General features: G+C 41.4%; 1 protein-coding gene across 4 annotated transcripts in view; it reads left to right on the top strand.

Moving 5' to 3' along the window:
- The window catches only part of LOC128653748 (gap junction beta-5 protein-like), a 43,271-nt gene that overhangs the window by 15,905 nt on the left and 10,865 nt on the right, over positions 1-16,501 (top strand). Inside the window, exon 2 of one of the 4 annotated variants that reach the window (XM_053707215.1) lies at positions 3,834-3,899. The exons of 1 other annotated variant lie outside the window; for it this stretch is intronic. The gene's annotated coding sequence lies outside the window, so the exon portion shown is untranslated. Of the gene's footprint in view, positions 1-3,833; positions 4,019-16,501 lie in introns of all 4 variants that reach the window. 2 more of the 4 variants (XM_053707218.1, XM_053707216.1) reach the window with 2 other exon arrangements.

The raw sequence follows: 16,501 nt of genomic DNA, 5'->3' as shown, positions 1-16,501 counted from the left end.
ATCACACGTTACAATTATAAGAAGGTTATGTGAAGTGGCAGTAGAGTAAACTTGGTGGACAAACGACAGTAGATACAATATTACTGACTTACAATTTGATAGTCGAGCAATTACATCCCACCAGAGTGTCATACTTCTGGAGACACTCAGACAATACTGTCATTATAACACTGTGGATCAAATACTTGTATACATTACTACATTCGTTATTAATCACTATTTCAGTACTACTAATAATAAAGTAGTCATACAGTATTTGATCATGGGCAAGATCATTATATAATAATACAATTACATTAATGATATTGGGAATCTATAACAGTGATTGAACGACAACTCAAATCACTTAACTTTATAGCTGTCAATATTGAGTATTGCCACTTGTCAAGAACCAATATTAATATTTTTATTTAAAACCACTGTGAGCTAGCTGCCCATATTATAGCAATTGCAAGTAATATCAGTGGGATGTATGTAAGAACGGCACGTACTATACAGCCACATTATGAGTGATTATAGACCACACTGAGATGTGAGTCTTGAATATATAGAGGAACAATATATAAGTGGCCCATTCAGGCTCACACTGTTCATAAGTATCAGAGATATTGGTAATGAACTATAATATTATGTAGTACAATTCTGCTTGAGTGCGAGAACACATTGCAAGTATTGTAGAATACACATACCAACACAGATATTATTTTGTGCCCAACAAACCTATCTTGCCACAAGCCTACACACTATATAGTACTCCTTAATCTCACCGAATCTGAGCTACTTGTTTCAGGCATTAGAAATTACTGATTTATATTGGTTATAGTTACATAACCAATATCACACAAATTCACATTGAGGTTCTAATTGTCACTTGTGATTTTAACTATTTGAGTGTGGTTTTTGTTTTTTGTTTCACATTTTAATATATCAATAAAAGTTATATTTTATTATTATCCGGTAAGCTAGGCCTTGAGTCTAGGCATCGGAGTGCTAAACGTGCATACTTTTCAGTGGAACAACTCTAGTTCCACTATTCTTGAGCATAGTTTAATTTATGCACAAGCACCTACCCACTGAATTAATTCAAACGATAGAGTGTCAAAATTGAAACAACAATACATTCAATTTTCACCATATTAATACTTGAACCAAGTGGGGTCCCGACAGTAGTAGTGCCATTGTTAACCTTCTCTTTGTACACTCTGACACACACCAACACACTCTGACACACACAAAAACACTCAGGCACACACACACAAAAACACTCAGGCACACACACACAAAAACACTCATCACACACACAAAAACTCAGACACACACACATACAAAATATGTAAACTGCACTGCATTAATTATAAAGATCTTGCCTAGAGCTGCTCCCTGGCTCAGCAGAGCATCAAATGAAAGATAAACAGTGCACTCTAAAAATAAATCACTAAAGAAAAGGTTTAGGCGCGCAAACTAAAAAAATTCTGCTCTCTGACTCTGTTCCAAGTCTGTCAGTGCACAGCCCCGGGTCGCGTGCCTACCACTTCTTATGGCCAATCACCTCTGCACTCTGCCCACCCCCAGACCCCCGCCTGCCCTCCCCTCCTACCTCTTCAGTGTGCACTTAGTGTACCGTAACCGTACCGGTCTGGTGGGCATCATACGTGGCTCCTTCACTTTAGAGACAGTGTCAGACAGTCATGCGGTCAGGTGCCAGGTATCCCCCTCATGATTTCCCGGTTCCCGTTTATAGAGACAGCACAGCAGTGAGTGACTCCACTGCTCCACACATCACTGAGCAGTGAGCACAGATAGGCAGGCAGGTTTAGGCTAGCAGCGCAACTTCGCAAGCCCCACGGCACGCCCCCAACATTCATAGTGAAATTGGGCAGGGGAGGAGCAAAGTACAAACAAGCAAAAGCAGCTGGGAAAACTATTTGTGGAAATTGCAACACTGGCTCAAGGGGCAAAAAAATTAAGTGTGTCTACAACTTCCCCAGTCCCACTAATGTTCACAAATGCTGGCCCCTCTAATAAAAAAAATCTATGCATCTCTTCATTGTATTTCTTTGAATTTCAATAAATTTTTAAAAAAAAAAAATCAAAAAAATAATTCCTGGTGGTGTCACCCCCTGGAGGGTGTCACCCGGGTGTGGCCCGCACCCCTCTAGTTACGCCACTGGGATTATATAATCCCCAAACTGCCCACTGCATGAAAATTAACCTGCCCCCAACACAAGACTGGACGGGCTTAGTTTTTACAAGAAACTATATCACTGCAATCATAGTTTTTGAATCCATTAAACAAAGACTGCAAGGGATGCTGATGCTACTTGCTGGAAGAAGTTAAAGATAGTCATTATGGGAATGATAGATAAAGTAAGGATATTTGGTCTTATTTAGGTCTTATAAGTTTCTGTTTTTATGGTGTTTCAAGGGAGAGTTTAAGTGTTAAGAAATCACTGGAGTAAAATGCACCATAGTTGTCTTTAGAGTGCTCCAGGTCACATAGTAAGGTTGGGCCAGCCCAGGATAGTGGGGCTGAGCTAATTAGGGCCAGTTATGTTAAGAAACAATTCCACTATCTTTGGGGGTTTCATTTGGTGGGGAGGTCACAATTAGGATTACTACACAGCAACACTGGTATCTACATGATAGGTACAATTAAATGTCTTGCATGTGGTCAGAAGCTTCTTATTGGCTGGACATTATAATCAATCATAAATTATTGTGATTAATTACATGTAAAATGCTGCCAGTAAATAATTGGATCTCCTTATGGCTGATGATAGTTGTCCCAATAGGGCTTGTTTGTTTATTGATACTGGCATTTTAGCATCTGAGCAGGATAGAGCCCTTTATTAACCGAACACAAAATATAAAGTAAAAAATTAGCAGGCTAGAACCATAACCATACCAGTTATTTAGCCAATATTAACATATCTTTAAGAATAAACTTTGTTAACAAATTTAATTGTTTGTACCAATTCAGGGCTAGATTATGAGTGGAGTGCTATTTAGCGCTTCCGCTCGCATGCTAACTGCGGTAGAAGTAAGCTTTTTGGGCTCGTCAAGCTGTACTTGTACTACAAGTTGAAAGTAAACTGTTTTTTACTAGCGTGCTAACCCGATGTGTGCAAAAAGCCGATCGTAGAATATTTTGCATGTGATAAAGTATTATTACTAGAAGTCAATGGAGCAAAATAAGTGGGGAAAAGCTAACACCCTACTCATGCGCAAACCCGCATATTCTCAAGTGTGCTAATCTGACATCAAAATATGAATATTTCACATTCCAATGTTCTTGGCATAGCAGAACATATTCTATTTATTCATATATACATATTTCTACATATATCTGATGATATTTTGGTTCAATATATATCTATACTTATATATATATACACACACATATATATATATATACAGTATATATACATACACACAGTATATATATATATATATATATATATATATATATATATATATATATATATATATATATATATAGGAATATCTATTTAAAAATACAAAGAACGTATTCAGCTATTTGCAGAACATTTGAATGTGAAATATTTACAGTAAATACAATTTAATAATTTATTAAATATGAATATTGCATTAACATGCTTTTACAGGTTTTCATCTACTTAATTAGAAAGGGGTCAAATGCACTTATATATGTGTCTATATATGTATACATATGTATCTATGTGTTTATGTGTATATGTAAATACATCTGTACATACATATTTCAGTGAAATATCATGAGATCACAGCAAAGTAAAGCATAACCTTAGCACTGCTGATGCTGATTGGCTATTGTTTTTTTTTTCAACTTGCAGATGGACAGTAGCTGAAGTATAGCTGTTCACAGAGCACTTACTCTGTTCAGCAGAAGACAATTTGAAGTAAAATATCTTCCCTTTTTACATAGAAATGTTCAGGTGATATTTTCATGTCAGATTTTCACAGTTATGCACACTTTCAAGAGATTTAGCATATGACGTATTACGATCTTTTAACCAAGGTAACTTGTAATAAATGAATATTTAATGAGCATTGGATTGTTTCTTTTCTGTGCTTAATTAAACATTTATGGTAGGTTCTATTTTGAGTGTTATGTCCCTTTAATTTGTGCACACAGGTACTTGTCACCAAAAATCCATGTTTATATATGATTCACCAACACCCACATCATTCTCATTTATATCTTGAGGTAAAATTATCCAGCTGTGCCAAGGTAACTTGCAATACACATTGTCCTTGTTATTTATTGAGGCCCTATAGAACAGTCATTTACCGACGATACAAAGGAAACACTTTGCTGAATATTGTACAAAATATCTGATGGTTCATTTAGACAGTTGACTTGGAAGCATTTCAGGGGATTAACATTAGCAATCACCCATGCATTGGATATATTCTTATTTTAAATCTGTGGTCAAACTGTTTCCAACCCAAACCTGACAGTAACTTGCAAATCTTGAATATACTTCAGCAACACACCCACAAACATCGTATCTGCAGAAGGAAAGGCAGGAGGGGAACCTTGCTGCTTTTTTATATGGAATGGAGGAGAAGAGGGGAATTCTGCTTCTTTTTCCCAGGAAGAGAGGACAAGAAAGGAACTTTGCTCCTCTTATTCACAGAAAGGAGGGCAAGAGGGGAATTTAACTCCTTTTTGCCACAGATGTGAGGGCTCTCTCTCACTTGCTGATATTAACTTTGTGAGTTTTTGTTAATTCTCTGTGTTTCTCTTACATGGGCACCAATCAGCTAAGTTGTAGGCGGGGCGTCCGTCTGGCACATTAAAAATATGTTATTATTATTTTTATTACAATTACTTTAATATTAAATTGTAATTATATATTATGACTCAACTGTCAGATGTGAAAAATATTCTGTTTACAATTAGTTTAATATTAAATTGTAATTATATGTTATGACTCAGCTGTCAGATGTGAAAAAAGAGTATACATTTTTTTAGTGATATCCATATCTTGAGAACTGCTGATGTTAGGAGCAAGCATGTAAACTTACATTATAATGAAGAATTTAAATTATAATTTTTACTTTTCTAACATTTTTGGTTTTTGAGATATACAGTGTCCCACAAAAGTGATTACACCCCTTACATTTTTGTAAATATTTTATTATATCTTTTCATGTGACAACACTGAAGAAATTATACTTTGCTACAATGTAAAGTAGTGAGTGTACGGCCTGTATAACAGTGTAAATTTTCTGTCCCCTCAAAATAACTCAACACGCAGCCAATTAATGTCTAAACCGTTGGCAACCCCCTTAGGGACGTAATTTCCAAAAATCCTTCCATAGTGAGTGTCTACATCATAAAAACAACGTACCTTCCAAGTTTCAGGTTCCTAGGTTAAACGGTTTGAGCTGGGCATTGATGAGACAGTCAGTCAGGACGTCTTCTTTTATATATATATATATATATATATATATATATATATATATATATATATATATAATATAACATATAATAATATTTAAATGTAACTTTATCTTTACTTTTTATGCGGAAAAAAAATCTATGTTTAGATATTTCTTTTTTATAAACTAGACAGACACAAATTTTTGAGAAGTGTCCCTTTAAGTAAAAAGTATGAATCATGTTGAGTAAGACAAAAGTACATCCTACACCTACATGTACAATACGGAATAGCCAGACTGGGTGGGGTAAGATATACTGTTGCAATCTAGGTGCAGCATCTTTGTATAAAAATTAGTTTGTGTATAAGTCCTTTCCGTAAAGCAACATTAAGACAAGTTATATGAGAGAAATTTACAGATAGCAGTTTATATTAATACATGAAAGTTGCATTTGTAGAAAGTGTACAGTTTCTAGTTCCCTTTATATTGTAAAATTAAAAAATGTAGAATAAAAAAAAAAAAGAGAAGCAAGTTGCAAAAGAGTTAAAAGATGTGTATTTTTTCGGGTAAATCTTGAAATTGTACATTAAAGGGACTTGATACCCAAATTTTGAAGCACTTGAAAGTAATGCAGCATAGCTGTAAAAAGCTGACTAGAAAATATCACCTGAACATCTCTATGTAAAAAAACATTCGGCTAGATTACGAGTCTTGCGTTATGAGTAAAAAAGCAGCGTTAAGCCTCATAACGCTGCTTTTTTACTACCGCTGGTATTACGAGTCTTGAAGATTTAGGGGTACCGCACACTTTTTTGGCCTTACCGCAAATCAACTTACGCAAATTGCGCATAATCTTTTTTCTATGGGACTTTCATAGCGCCGGTATTACAAGCTTGTCCTGGGAGACCAAAAAGTGAGTGGTACACCCCTATCCCGTCAAGATTCGTACCGCATTCTAAAGTCAGTAGTTATGAGTTTTACACTACAACATTGTAGCATAAAACTCATAACTAAAGTGCTAAAAAGTACACTAACACCCATAAACTACCTATTAACCCCTAAACCGAGGCCCTCCCGCATTGCAAACACTAAAATAAAATGATTAACCCCATAATCTGCCGCTCCGGACATGGCCGCCACTAGAATAAACATATTAACCCCTAAACCGCCGCACTCCCGCCTCGCAAACATTAGTTAAATATTATTAACCCCTAATCTGCTGTCCCTAACATAGCCGCCACCTACCTACACTTATTAACCCCTAATCTGCTGCCCCCAACGTCGCTGCCACTATATTAAATTTATTAACCCCTAAATCTAAGTCTAACCCTAACACCCCCTATTTTAAATATAATTTAAATAAATCTAAATACAAATTGCTATCATTACCTAAATAGTTCCTATTTAAAACTAAATACTTACATATAAAATAAACCCTAAACTAGCTACAATATAACTAATAGTTACATTGTATCTAGCTTTGGGTTTCTTTTTATTTTACAGGCAAGTTTGTATTTATTTTAACTAGGTAGAATAGTTACTAAATAGTTATTAACTATTTAATAAATACCTAGCTAAAATACATACAAATTTACCTGTAAAATAAAACCTAACCTAAGATATACCTAACACTACACTGCAATTAAATAAATTACCTAAATTAAATACAATTAACTAAATTAAATAAAATTAGCTAAATTACAAAAACAAACAAAAACACTATATTACAGAAAATAAAAAACAAATTACAAGATCTTTAAACTAATTACACCTAATCTAATAGCCCTATCAAAATAAAAAAGCCCACCCAAAATAAAAACCTAGCCTAAACTAAACTACCAATCACCCCTTAAAAGGACCTTTTGCGGGGCATTGCCCCAAAGAAATCAGCTCTTTTACCTGTAAATAAAAATACAAACAACCCCCCCAACAGTAAAACCCACCACCCACACAACCAACCCCCCAAATAAAACCCTAACTAAAAAAACCTAAGCTCCCCATTGCCCAGAAAAGGGCATTTGGATGGGCATTGCCCTTAAAAGGGCATTTAGCTCTATTCCAGCCCAAAGCCCTAACCTAAAAATAAAACCCACCCAATACACCCTTAAAAAATCCTAACACTAACCCCCGAAGATCCACTTACCGGGAGAAGTCTTCATCCAAGCGGCAAGATGTCCTCAAGGAAGCCGGCAGAAGTGGTCCTCCAGATGGGCAGAAGTGGTCCTCCAGACTGGCAGAAGTCTTCACCAAGATGGCATCTTCTATCTTCATCCTTCCGACGCAGAGCTGCTCCATCTTCAAACATCCGGCGTGGAGAATTCCATCAGCCAATCGGAATCTAAGGGACGCCATCTTGGATGACGTAATTTAAAGGAACCTTTATTAAGCAAGAAGACGTCGATTGAAGAGGATGCTCCACGCCGGATGTCTTGAAGATGGAGCCACTCCGCGTCGGAAGGATGAAGATAGAAGATGCCGTCTGGTTAAAGACTTCTGCCCATCTGGAGGACCACTTCTGCCCATCTGGAGGACCACTTCTGCCGGCTTCCTTGAGGACATCTTGCCGCTTGGATGAAGACTTCTCTCGGTAAGTGGATCTTCGGGGGTTAGTGTTAGGATTTTTTAAGGGTGTATTGGGTGGGTTTTATTTTTAGGTTAGGGATTTGGGCCGCAATAGAGCTAAATGCCCTTTTAAGGGCAATGCCCATCCAAATGCCCTTTTAAGGGCAATTAGGGGACTTAGGTCTTTTTAGTTAGGGTTTTATATGGGGGGTTGGTTGTGTGGGTGGTGGGTTTTACTGTTGGGGGGGTTGTTTGTATTTTTTTACAGGTAAAAGAGCTGATTTCTTTGGGGCAATGCCCCGCAAAAGGCTAAGGGCTATTGGTAGTTTAGTTTAGGCTAGGGTGATTTTTATTTTGGATGGGCTTTTTCTATTTTGATTTGGCTATTAGATTAGATGTAATTAGTTTAAAGATCTTGTAATTTGTTTTTTATTTTTTGTAATTTAGTGGGGGTTTTTTGTAATTTAGCTAATTTTATTTAATTTAGTTAATTGTATTTAATTTAGGTAATTTATTTAATTGTAGTGTAGTGTTAGGTGTTAGTGTAACTTTGGTTAGGTTTTATTGTACAGGTTAATTTGTATTTATTTTAGCTAGGTAATTATTAAATAGTTAATAACTATTTAGTAACTATTCTACCTAGTTAAAATAAATACAAACTTGCCTGTAAAATGAAAATAAACCTTAAGCTAGATAAAATGTAACTATTAGTTATATTGTAGCTAGTTTAGGGTTTATTTTATAGGTATTTAGTTTTAAATAGGAATTATTTAGGTAATGATAGTAATTTGTATTTAGATTTATTTAAATTATATTTAAGTTAGGGGGTGTTAGGGTTAGGGTTAGACTTAGATTTAGGGGTTAATAAATATAATATAGTGGTGGCAAAGTTGGGGGCGGCAGATTAGGGATTAATAAATGTAGGTAGGTGGCGGCGATGTTAGGGGTGGCAGATTATGGGTTAATAATATTTAACTAGTGTTTGCGATGCGGTAGTATGTCGATTTAGGGGTTAATATGTTTATTATAGTTGCGGCTACGTTGGGGCAGCAGATTAGGGGTTAATAACATTATGTAGGTGTCGGCGATGTTGTGGGCAGCAGATTAGGCGTTAATAAATATAATGTAGGTGTCGGCGATGTTGGGGGACAGTAGATTAGGGGTTCATAAGTAAAATGTAGGTGGCGGCGATGTCCGGAGTGGCAGATTAGGGGTTAATAAGTATAATGCAGGTGTCGGCGATGTCGGGGGCGGCAGATTAGGGGTTAATAAATTTAAGATTAGGGGTGTTTAGACTTGGGGTTCATGTTAGGGTGTTAGGTGTAAACATAAAATGTGTTTCCCCATAGGAATCAATGGGGCTGCGTTACTGAGCTTTACGCTGCTTTTTTGCAGGTGTTAGACTTTTTCTCAGCCGGCTCTCCCCATTGATGTCTATGGAGAAATCGTGCACGAGCACGTACAACCAGCTCACCGCTGACATAAGCAGCGCTGGTATTGGAGTGCGGTATGGAGCACAATTTTGCTCTACGCTCACTTCTTGCCTTTTAACGCCGGGTTTAGAAAAACCTGCAATACCAGCACTGTAGGTAAGTGAGCGGAGAGGAAAATGTGCAAGTTAGCCCCGCACCCCTCATAACGCAAAACTCGTAATCTGGCCGAAAGATATTTTGCATCAAAATTTCTTCAGTAGACACATCGATCCCATTCAGGATGCTAGTCCTGGGACTCGCAAAGGAACATGAATCTGGCATGTACAGTCACAGTTAGTGATGTCGCAAATAGTCTGCCGGCGAATAGTTCCTGGCAAACATAGCATGTTTGCATTCGCCGCGGCGGGCGAACATATGCGATGTTCGAGCCACACCCTATTCATCATCATTGAGTAATACTTTGACCCTGTACCTCACAGTCAGCAGACACATTCCAGCCAATCAGCAGCAGACCCTCCCTCCCAGAACCTCATACCTCCTGGACAGCATCCATTTTAGATTAATTTGGAAGCTGCATTCTTAGAGAGAGGAGAGACAGTGTAGCTGCTGCTGATTGAATAGGGAAATCGATAGCTAGGCTAGTGTATTCAGTGTCCACTACAGTCCTGAAGGACTCATCTGATCTCTACTGTAAGGACAGCACCCCAAAAAGCCCTTTTTAGGGCTAGAACATCAGTCTGCTTTTTTTTTTTTCATGTGTAATCTAATTGCATTTGCCTGTCTGCCAGCGTGTGTGTCAGGCTCACAGCGTATACTGTGCACACTTGCCCAGTGCCACCACTCATATCTGGTGTATCAGTAGTGTAGATTTAAAAAAAAAAACACTTTTTTGACTGTGTTATAGCAGTCAGTTTCCTTCACATGTGTGCGTTTCAGTGCCTGCCTGCCAGGGCACAGTGTCACCCCAGTGCAACTCATATCTGGTGTAACAGTAGTGTAGATTTAAAAAAAAAAAACTTTTTTGACTGTGTTAAATAATAGCAGTCAGTTTCCTTCACACGTGTGCGTTTCAGTGCCTGCCTGCCAGGGCACAGTGTCACCCCAGTGCAACTTATATCTGGTGTAACAGTAGTGTACATTTAAAAAAAAAATTTTTTGACTGTAATAGATTGAATAGCAGTTAGTTGTCTGCAAGCGTGTGTGTCAGGCCACTCATATCTGTTGTCACAGTAGATTGCACGCATAGGACCACTAATCGAAAAAAAAATGACAGGCAGAGGCAGGCCACCCCGCAGGGGCCGTCGTGTTCGTGGTGCTGTGATTCCCTTTGGCCCTAGAATAATGTCCAGTGTTCAGAGGCCACGTACCCCGAACTCGAACATTTCTGAGGACATAGTTGACTGGCTAACACAGGACACCCAATCTTCTACAGCGTCCGCTCGGAACCTTGACGCACCATCCTCCTCAAGCTTAGCTTCGGGCACCTCTCAAGTTACTACTCACCTGCCTGCTGCCACCACCAACACTAGCACCACAGCTGCTTCACTTGATCTGTCAGAGGAGTTATTTACATATCAGTTGGAAGAAATGAGTGATAGTGATGCGCAACCATTATTGCCAGAGGATGTAGATAACAGGGATATGTCTCAGTCAGGCAGCATTACACACATGGACGTACGGTGTGATGATGATGATGTTGTACCCGCTGCTGCTTCCTTTGTTGACTTGTCAGATACAAGTGAAGCGGTTGATGAAGACGATGCGTCCGTGGATGTCACGTGTGTGCCCGCTAGAAGAGAAGAAGAGGGGGAAAGTTCAGATGGGGAGACAGAGAGGAGGAGGAGACGAGTTGGAAGGAGGGGGAGGTCATTGCAAGGAGCTAGTGGCACAGTCAGACAGCATGCATCGGCACCCGGGGTCAGCCAGACAGCACGCCAATCAATGCATGCTGTTGCCACCACCAGAATGCCGTCATTGCAGAGCTCAGCATTTTTTTTGTGTGTCTGCCTCTGACAACAGCGATGCCATTTGCAACCTGTGCCAAAAGAAACTGAGTCGTGGGAAGTCTAACACCCACCTAGGTACAACTGCTTTGCGAAGGCACATGATCGCACATCACAAACTCCTATGGGATCAACACATGAGTACAAGCAGCACACAAACTCAAAGCCGCCATCCTCCTCCTGGTCCAGCATCTTCAGCCACGTCAACCACTGCTGTCCTCCTTGCCCCCTCTCAACCATCCGCCACTCCGTGTCTTGCCTTGAGCAGTTCCTGCTCATCTGCCCACAGTCAGGTGTCTGTCAAGGACATGTTTGAGCGTAAGAAGCCAATGTCACAAAGTCACCCCCTTGCCCGGCATCTGACAGCTGGCTTGACTGAACTCTTAGCCTGTCAGCTTTTACCATACAAGCTGGTGGAGTCTGAGGCGTTCAAAAAATTTGTAGCTATTGGGACACCGCAGTGGAATGTACCCGGACGAAATTTCTTTGCACAAAAGGCAATCCCCAACCTGTACTCGATTGTGTAAAAGGAAGTAATGTCATGTCTGGCACACAGTGTTGGGGCAAGGGTCCATCTGACCACTGATACCTGGTCTGCAAAGCATGGTCAGGGCAGGTATATCACCTACACTGCACATTGGGTAAACCTGCTGATGGATGCCAAGCATGGAATGCGTGGCTCTGCAGAGGAGTTGGTGACACCGCCACGACTTGCAGGCAGGCCTGAGCCACCTCCTCTACTCCTCCTACTCCATCCTCTTCCATAACCTCCTCGGCTGAGTCCTCTTCTGCTGCTGCGTCTTGCTCCACATCAACGGCACCCCCCCCAGCTCCCCAGGCACTATTCCACATCCCGGATACGGCAGTGTCACGCCATCTTGGTGTTGACTTGCCTGAAAGCAGAGAGTCACACCGGACCAGCCCTCCTGTCCACCCTGAACGCACAGGTGGATCAGTGGCTGACTCCGCACCAACTGGAGATCTGCAAAGTGGTTAGTGACATAGGAAGAAATTTGGTGGCGGCATTGAATTTGGGCAAGTTGACACATGTGCAGTGCATGGCACATGTGTGTAATCTGATCGTACAACGCTTTGTGCATAAGTACCCAGGCTTACAGGACGTCCTGAAGCAGGCCAGGAAGGTGTGTGGCCATTTCAGGCATTCCTACACAGCCATGGCGCACTTTTCAGATATCCAACGGCAAAACAACATGCCAGTGAGGCGCTTGATTTGCGACAGCCCGACACGTTGGAATTCAACACTCCTAATGTTCGACCGCCTGATCCAACAAGAAAAAGCTGTTAACGACTATTTGTATGACCGGGGTGCTAGGACAGCCTCTGCGGAGCTGGGACATTTTTTTGCCACGTTATTGGACGCTCATGCGCAATGCCCTGTAGGCTCATGTGTCCTTTTGAAGAGGTGACAAACCTAGTCAGTCACACCGAAGGCACCATCAGCAACATCATACCATTTGTTTTCTTCTTGGAGCGTGCCCTGCAAAGAGTGCTGGATCAGGCCATAGCTGAGCGTGAAGAGGAAGAGGAAGAGTTGTAGTCACCATCACCACCAGAAACAGCCTTATCAGCATTGCTTGCTGGACCTGCGGCAACGCTGGAAGAGGATTGTGATGAAGAGGAGTCAGAGGAGGAATGTGGCTTTGAGGAGGAGGAGGAAGACCAACCACAGCAGGCATCCCAGGGTGCTTGTTGTCACCTATCTGGTACCCGTGGTATTGTACGTGGCTGGGGGGAAGAAGATACCTTCAGTGAGATCACTGAGGATGAGGAACGGGGCATGAGTAGCTCGGCTTCCAACCTTGTGCAAATGGGGTCTTTCATGCTGTCGTGCCTGTTGAGGGACCCTCGTATAAAAGACTGAAGGAGAATGACCTGTACTGGGTGTCCACGCTACTAGACCCCCGGTATAAGCATAAAGTGCCTGAAAGGTACAGAATTATCGCAAGTCAGAAAGGATGCAGCAGTTCCAAAATAAATTAAAAAGTATGCTTTACACAGCATATAAGGGTGATGTCACAGCACAACAGGAATCTAACAGGGGAAGAGGTTAAAGTAATCCTCCTCCTCCCACCACCACAGACGTGTTGTTGATGGAGGACATGCAGAGCTTTTTAAGTCCTACGCATCGCCACAGCCCTTCTGGGTCCACCCTCAGAGAACGACTCGACCGTCAAGTAGCAGACTACCTCGCCTTAACTGCAGATATCGACACTCTGAGGAGCGATGAACCCCTTGACTATTGGATGTGCAGGCTTGACCTGTGGCCTGAGCTATCCCAATTTGCGATAGAACTTCTGGCCTGCCCCGCTTCAAGTGTCCTGTCAGAAAGGACCTTCAGTGCAGCAGGAGGTATTGTCACTGAGAAGAGAAGTCGCCTAGGTCAAAAAAGTCTAGATTACCTCACCTTTATTAAGATGAACGAGGGATGGATCCCGAAGGGACTGACAGTGGGCGATACATTCGACTAAAAAAGGCCTGATGAGATGAGCTGCCTTGGGCTGAAAATGGTCCACACGCTGCTGTATTTTATCTCTGAATGCTGGATGACTTGCGTGACTTATCCGCCACCAACTAGGGTTCAAGCCGCAATGTTTTAGGACACTTTCTGCCTGGGAAACAAACATCAATTTTTCTGGCCGCTGCTACAGCAGCGGCTGCAACAATACCTAATTTTTCAGGCATGTGTACATGCCTAATTTTTCTGGCCTCTGGTGCTGCACTGTGGCTTCAAAAACCAAACCAAAAAAAAAGGCACATATCAGGGATTAAACTGATAGGAATAGTAATACTTAACACACCACTCCTATCTGGTGGCACATTAGATTGCACTCACAGTGCCCCAAATTTGAAGTAGGAGGACCGACCAAGCATCTTTTTCCATCTCCCGGTTCCTAAAATCGATGCCATATACATGTCCCCTGATAGGGGACGTAACAGGGATTAAACTGATAAGAATAGTACTACTTAACACACCACTCCTATCTGGTGGCACATTAGATTGCACACGCAGTGCCCCAAATTTGAAGTAGGAGGACCGACCAAGAATCTTTTTCCATCTCCCGGTTCCTAAAATCGATGCAATATACACGTCCCGACGTAACAGGGATTAAACTGATAAGAATAGAACTACTTAACACACCACTCCTATCTGGTGGCACATTAGATTGCATGCGCAGTGCCCCAAATTTGAAGTAGGAGGACAGACCAAGCATCTTTTTCCATCTCCCGGTTCCTAAAATCGATGCCATATACACGTCCCCTGATAGGGGATGTAACAGGGATTAAACTGATAAGAATAGAACTACTTAACACACCACTCCTATCTGGTGGCACATTAGATTGCACGTGCAGTGCCCCAAATTTGAAGTAGGAGGACCGACCAAGCATTTTTCCATCTCCCGGTTCCTAAAATCGATGCCATATACATGTCCCCTGATAGGGGACGTAACAGGGATTAAACTGATAAGAATAGAACTACTTAACACACCACTCCTATCTGGTGGCACATTAGATTGCACGCGCAGTGCCCCAAATTTGAAGTAGGAGGACCGACCAAGAATCTTTTTCCATCTCCCGGTTCCTAAAATCGATGCCATATACACGTCCCCTGATAGGGGACGTAACAGGGATTAAACTGATAAGAATAGAACTACTTAACACAGCACTCCTATCTGGTGGCACATTAGATTGCATGCGCAGTGCCACAAATTTGAAGTAGGAGGACCGACCAAGCATCTTTTTCCATCTCCCGGTTCCTAAAATCAATGCCATATACACGTCCCCTCATAGGGGACGTAACAGGGATTAAACTAATAGGAATATTACTACTTAACACACCTTATAATAACACAGAGAGAGGCAATGCAGAGAGAGGAGTCTGAAGAAGAGGAGTCAGAGGAGGAAGATGGCTTTGAGGAGGTGGAAGACCAAACACAGCAGACGTCCCAGGGGGCTTGTTGTCATCTTTCGGGGACCCTTGGTGTTGTACATGGCTGGGTGGAGGAATAGACCTTCAATGACATCAGTGAGGACAAGGAACGGGACATGGCTAGCTTGGTATCCAACCTTGTGCAAATGGGGAGTTTGTGGTTGTGCAAATGGACTGTTTGCGGAATAGAACTACTTAACACACCACTCCTATCTGGTGGCACATTAGATTGCACGTGCAGTGCCCCAAATTTGAAATAAGAGGACCGACCAAGCATCTTTTTCCATCTCCCGGTTCCTAAAATCAATGCCATATACAGGTCCCGACGTAACAGGGATTAATCTGATAAGAATAGAACTACTTAACACACCACTCCTATCTGGTGGCACATTAGATTGCACGCGCAGTGCCCCAAATTTGAAGTAGGAGGACCGACCAAGCATCTTTTTCCATCTCCCGGTTCCTAAGATCGATGCCATATACACGTCCCCTAATAGGGGACGTAACAGGGATTAAACTGATAATAGAACTACTTAACACACCACTCCTATCTGGTGGTATATTAGATTGCACACGCAGTGCCCCAAATTTGAAGTAGGAGGACCGACCAAGCATCTTTTTCCATCTCCCGGTTCCTAAAATCGATGCCATATACACGTCCCCTGATAGGGGACGTAACAGGGATTAAACTGATAAGAATAGAACTACTTAACACACCACTCCTATCTGGTGGCACATTAGATTGCACGCGCAGTGCCCCAAATTTGAAGTAGGAGGACCGACCAAGCATCTTTTTCCATCTCCCGGTTCCTAAAATCGATGCCATATACACGTCCCCTGATAGGGGACGTAACAGGGATTAAACTGATAGGAATAGTACTACTTAACACACCTTATAATAAGGCAGAGAGAGGCAACGCAGAAAGAGGAGTCTGAAGAAGAGGAGTCAGAGGAGGAAGGTGGCTTTGAGGAGGTGGAAGACCAAACACAGCAGACGTCCCAGGGGGCTTGTTGTCACCTTTCGGGGAACCTTGGTGTTGTACGTGGCTGGGTGGAGGAAGAGACCTTCAATGACATCAGTGAGGACAAGGAACGGGACATGGCTAGCTTGGTATCCAACCTTGTGCAAATGGGGAGTTTGCGGTTGTGCAAATGGACTATTTGCA

Source organism: Bombina bombina, chromosome 3, assembly GCF_027579735.1.
Source record: "Bombina bombina isolate aBomBom1 chromosome 3, aBomBom1.pri, whole genome shotgun sequence".
In the NCBI taxonomy this organism is placed as follows: Eukaryota; Metazoa; Chordata; class Amphibia; order Anura; family Bombinatoridae; genus Bombina; species Bombina bombina.
This window is presented reverse-complemented; position numbering and strand designations above follow the sequence as displayed.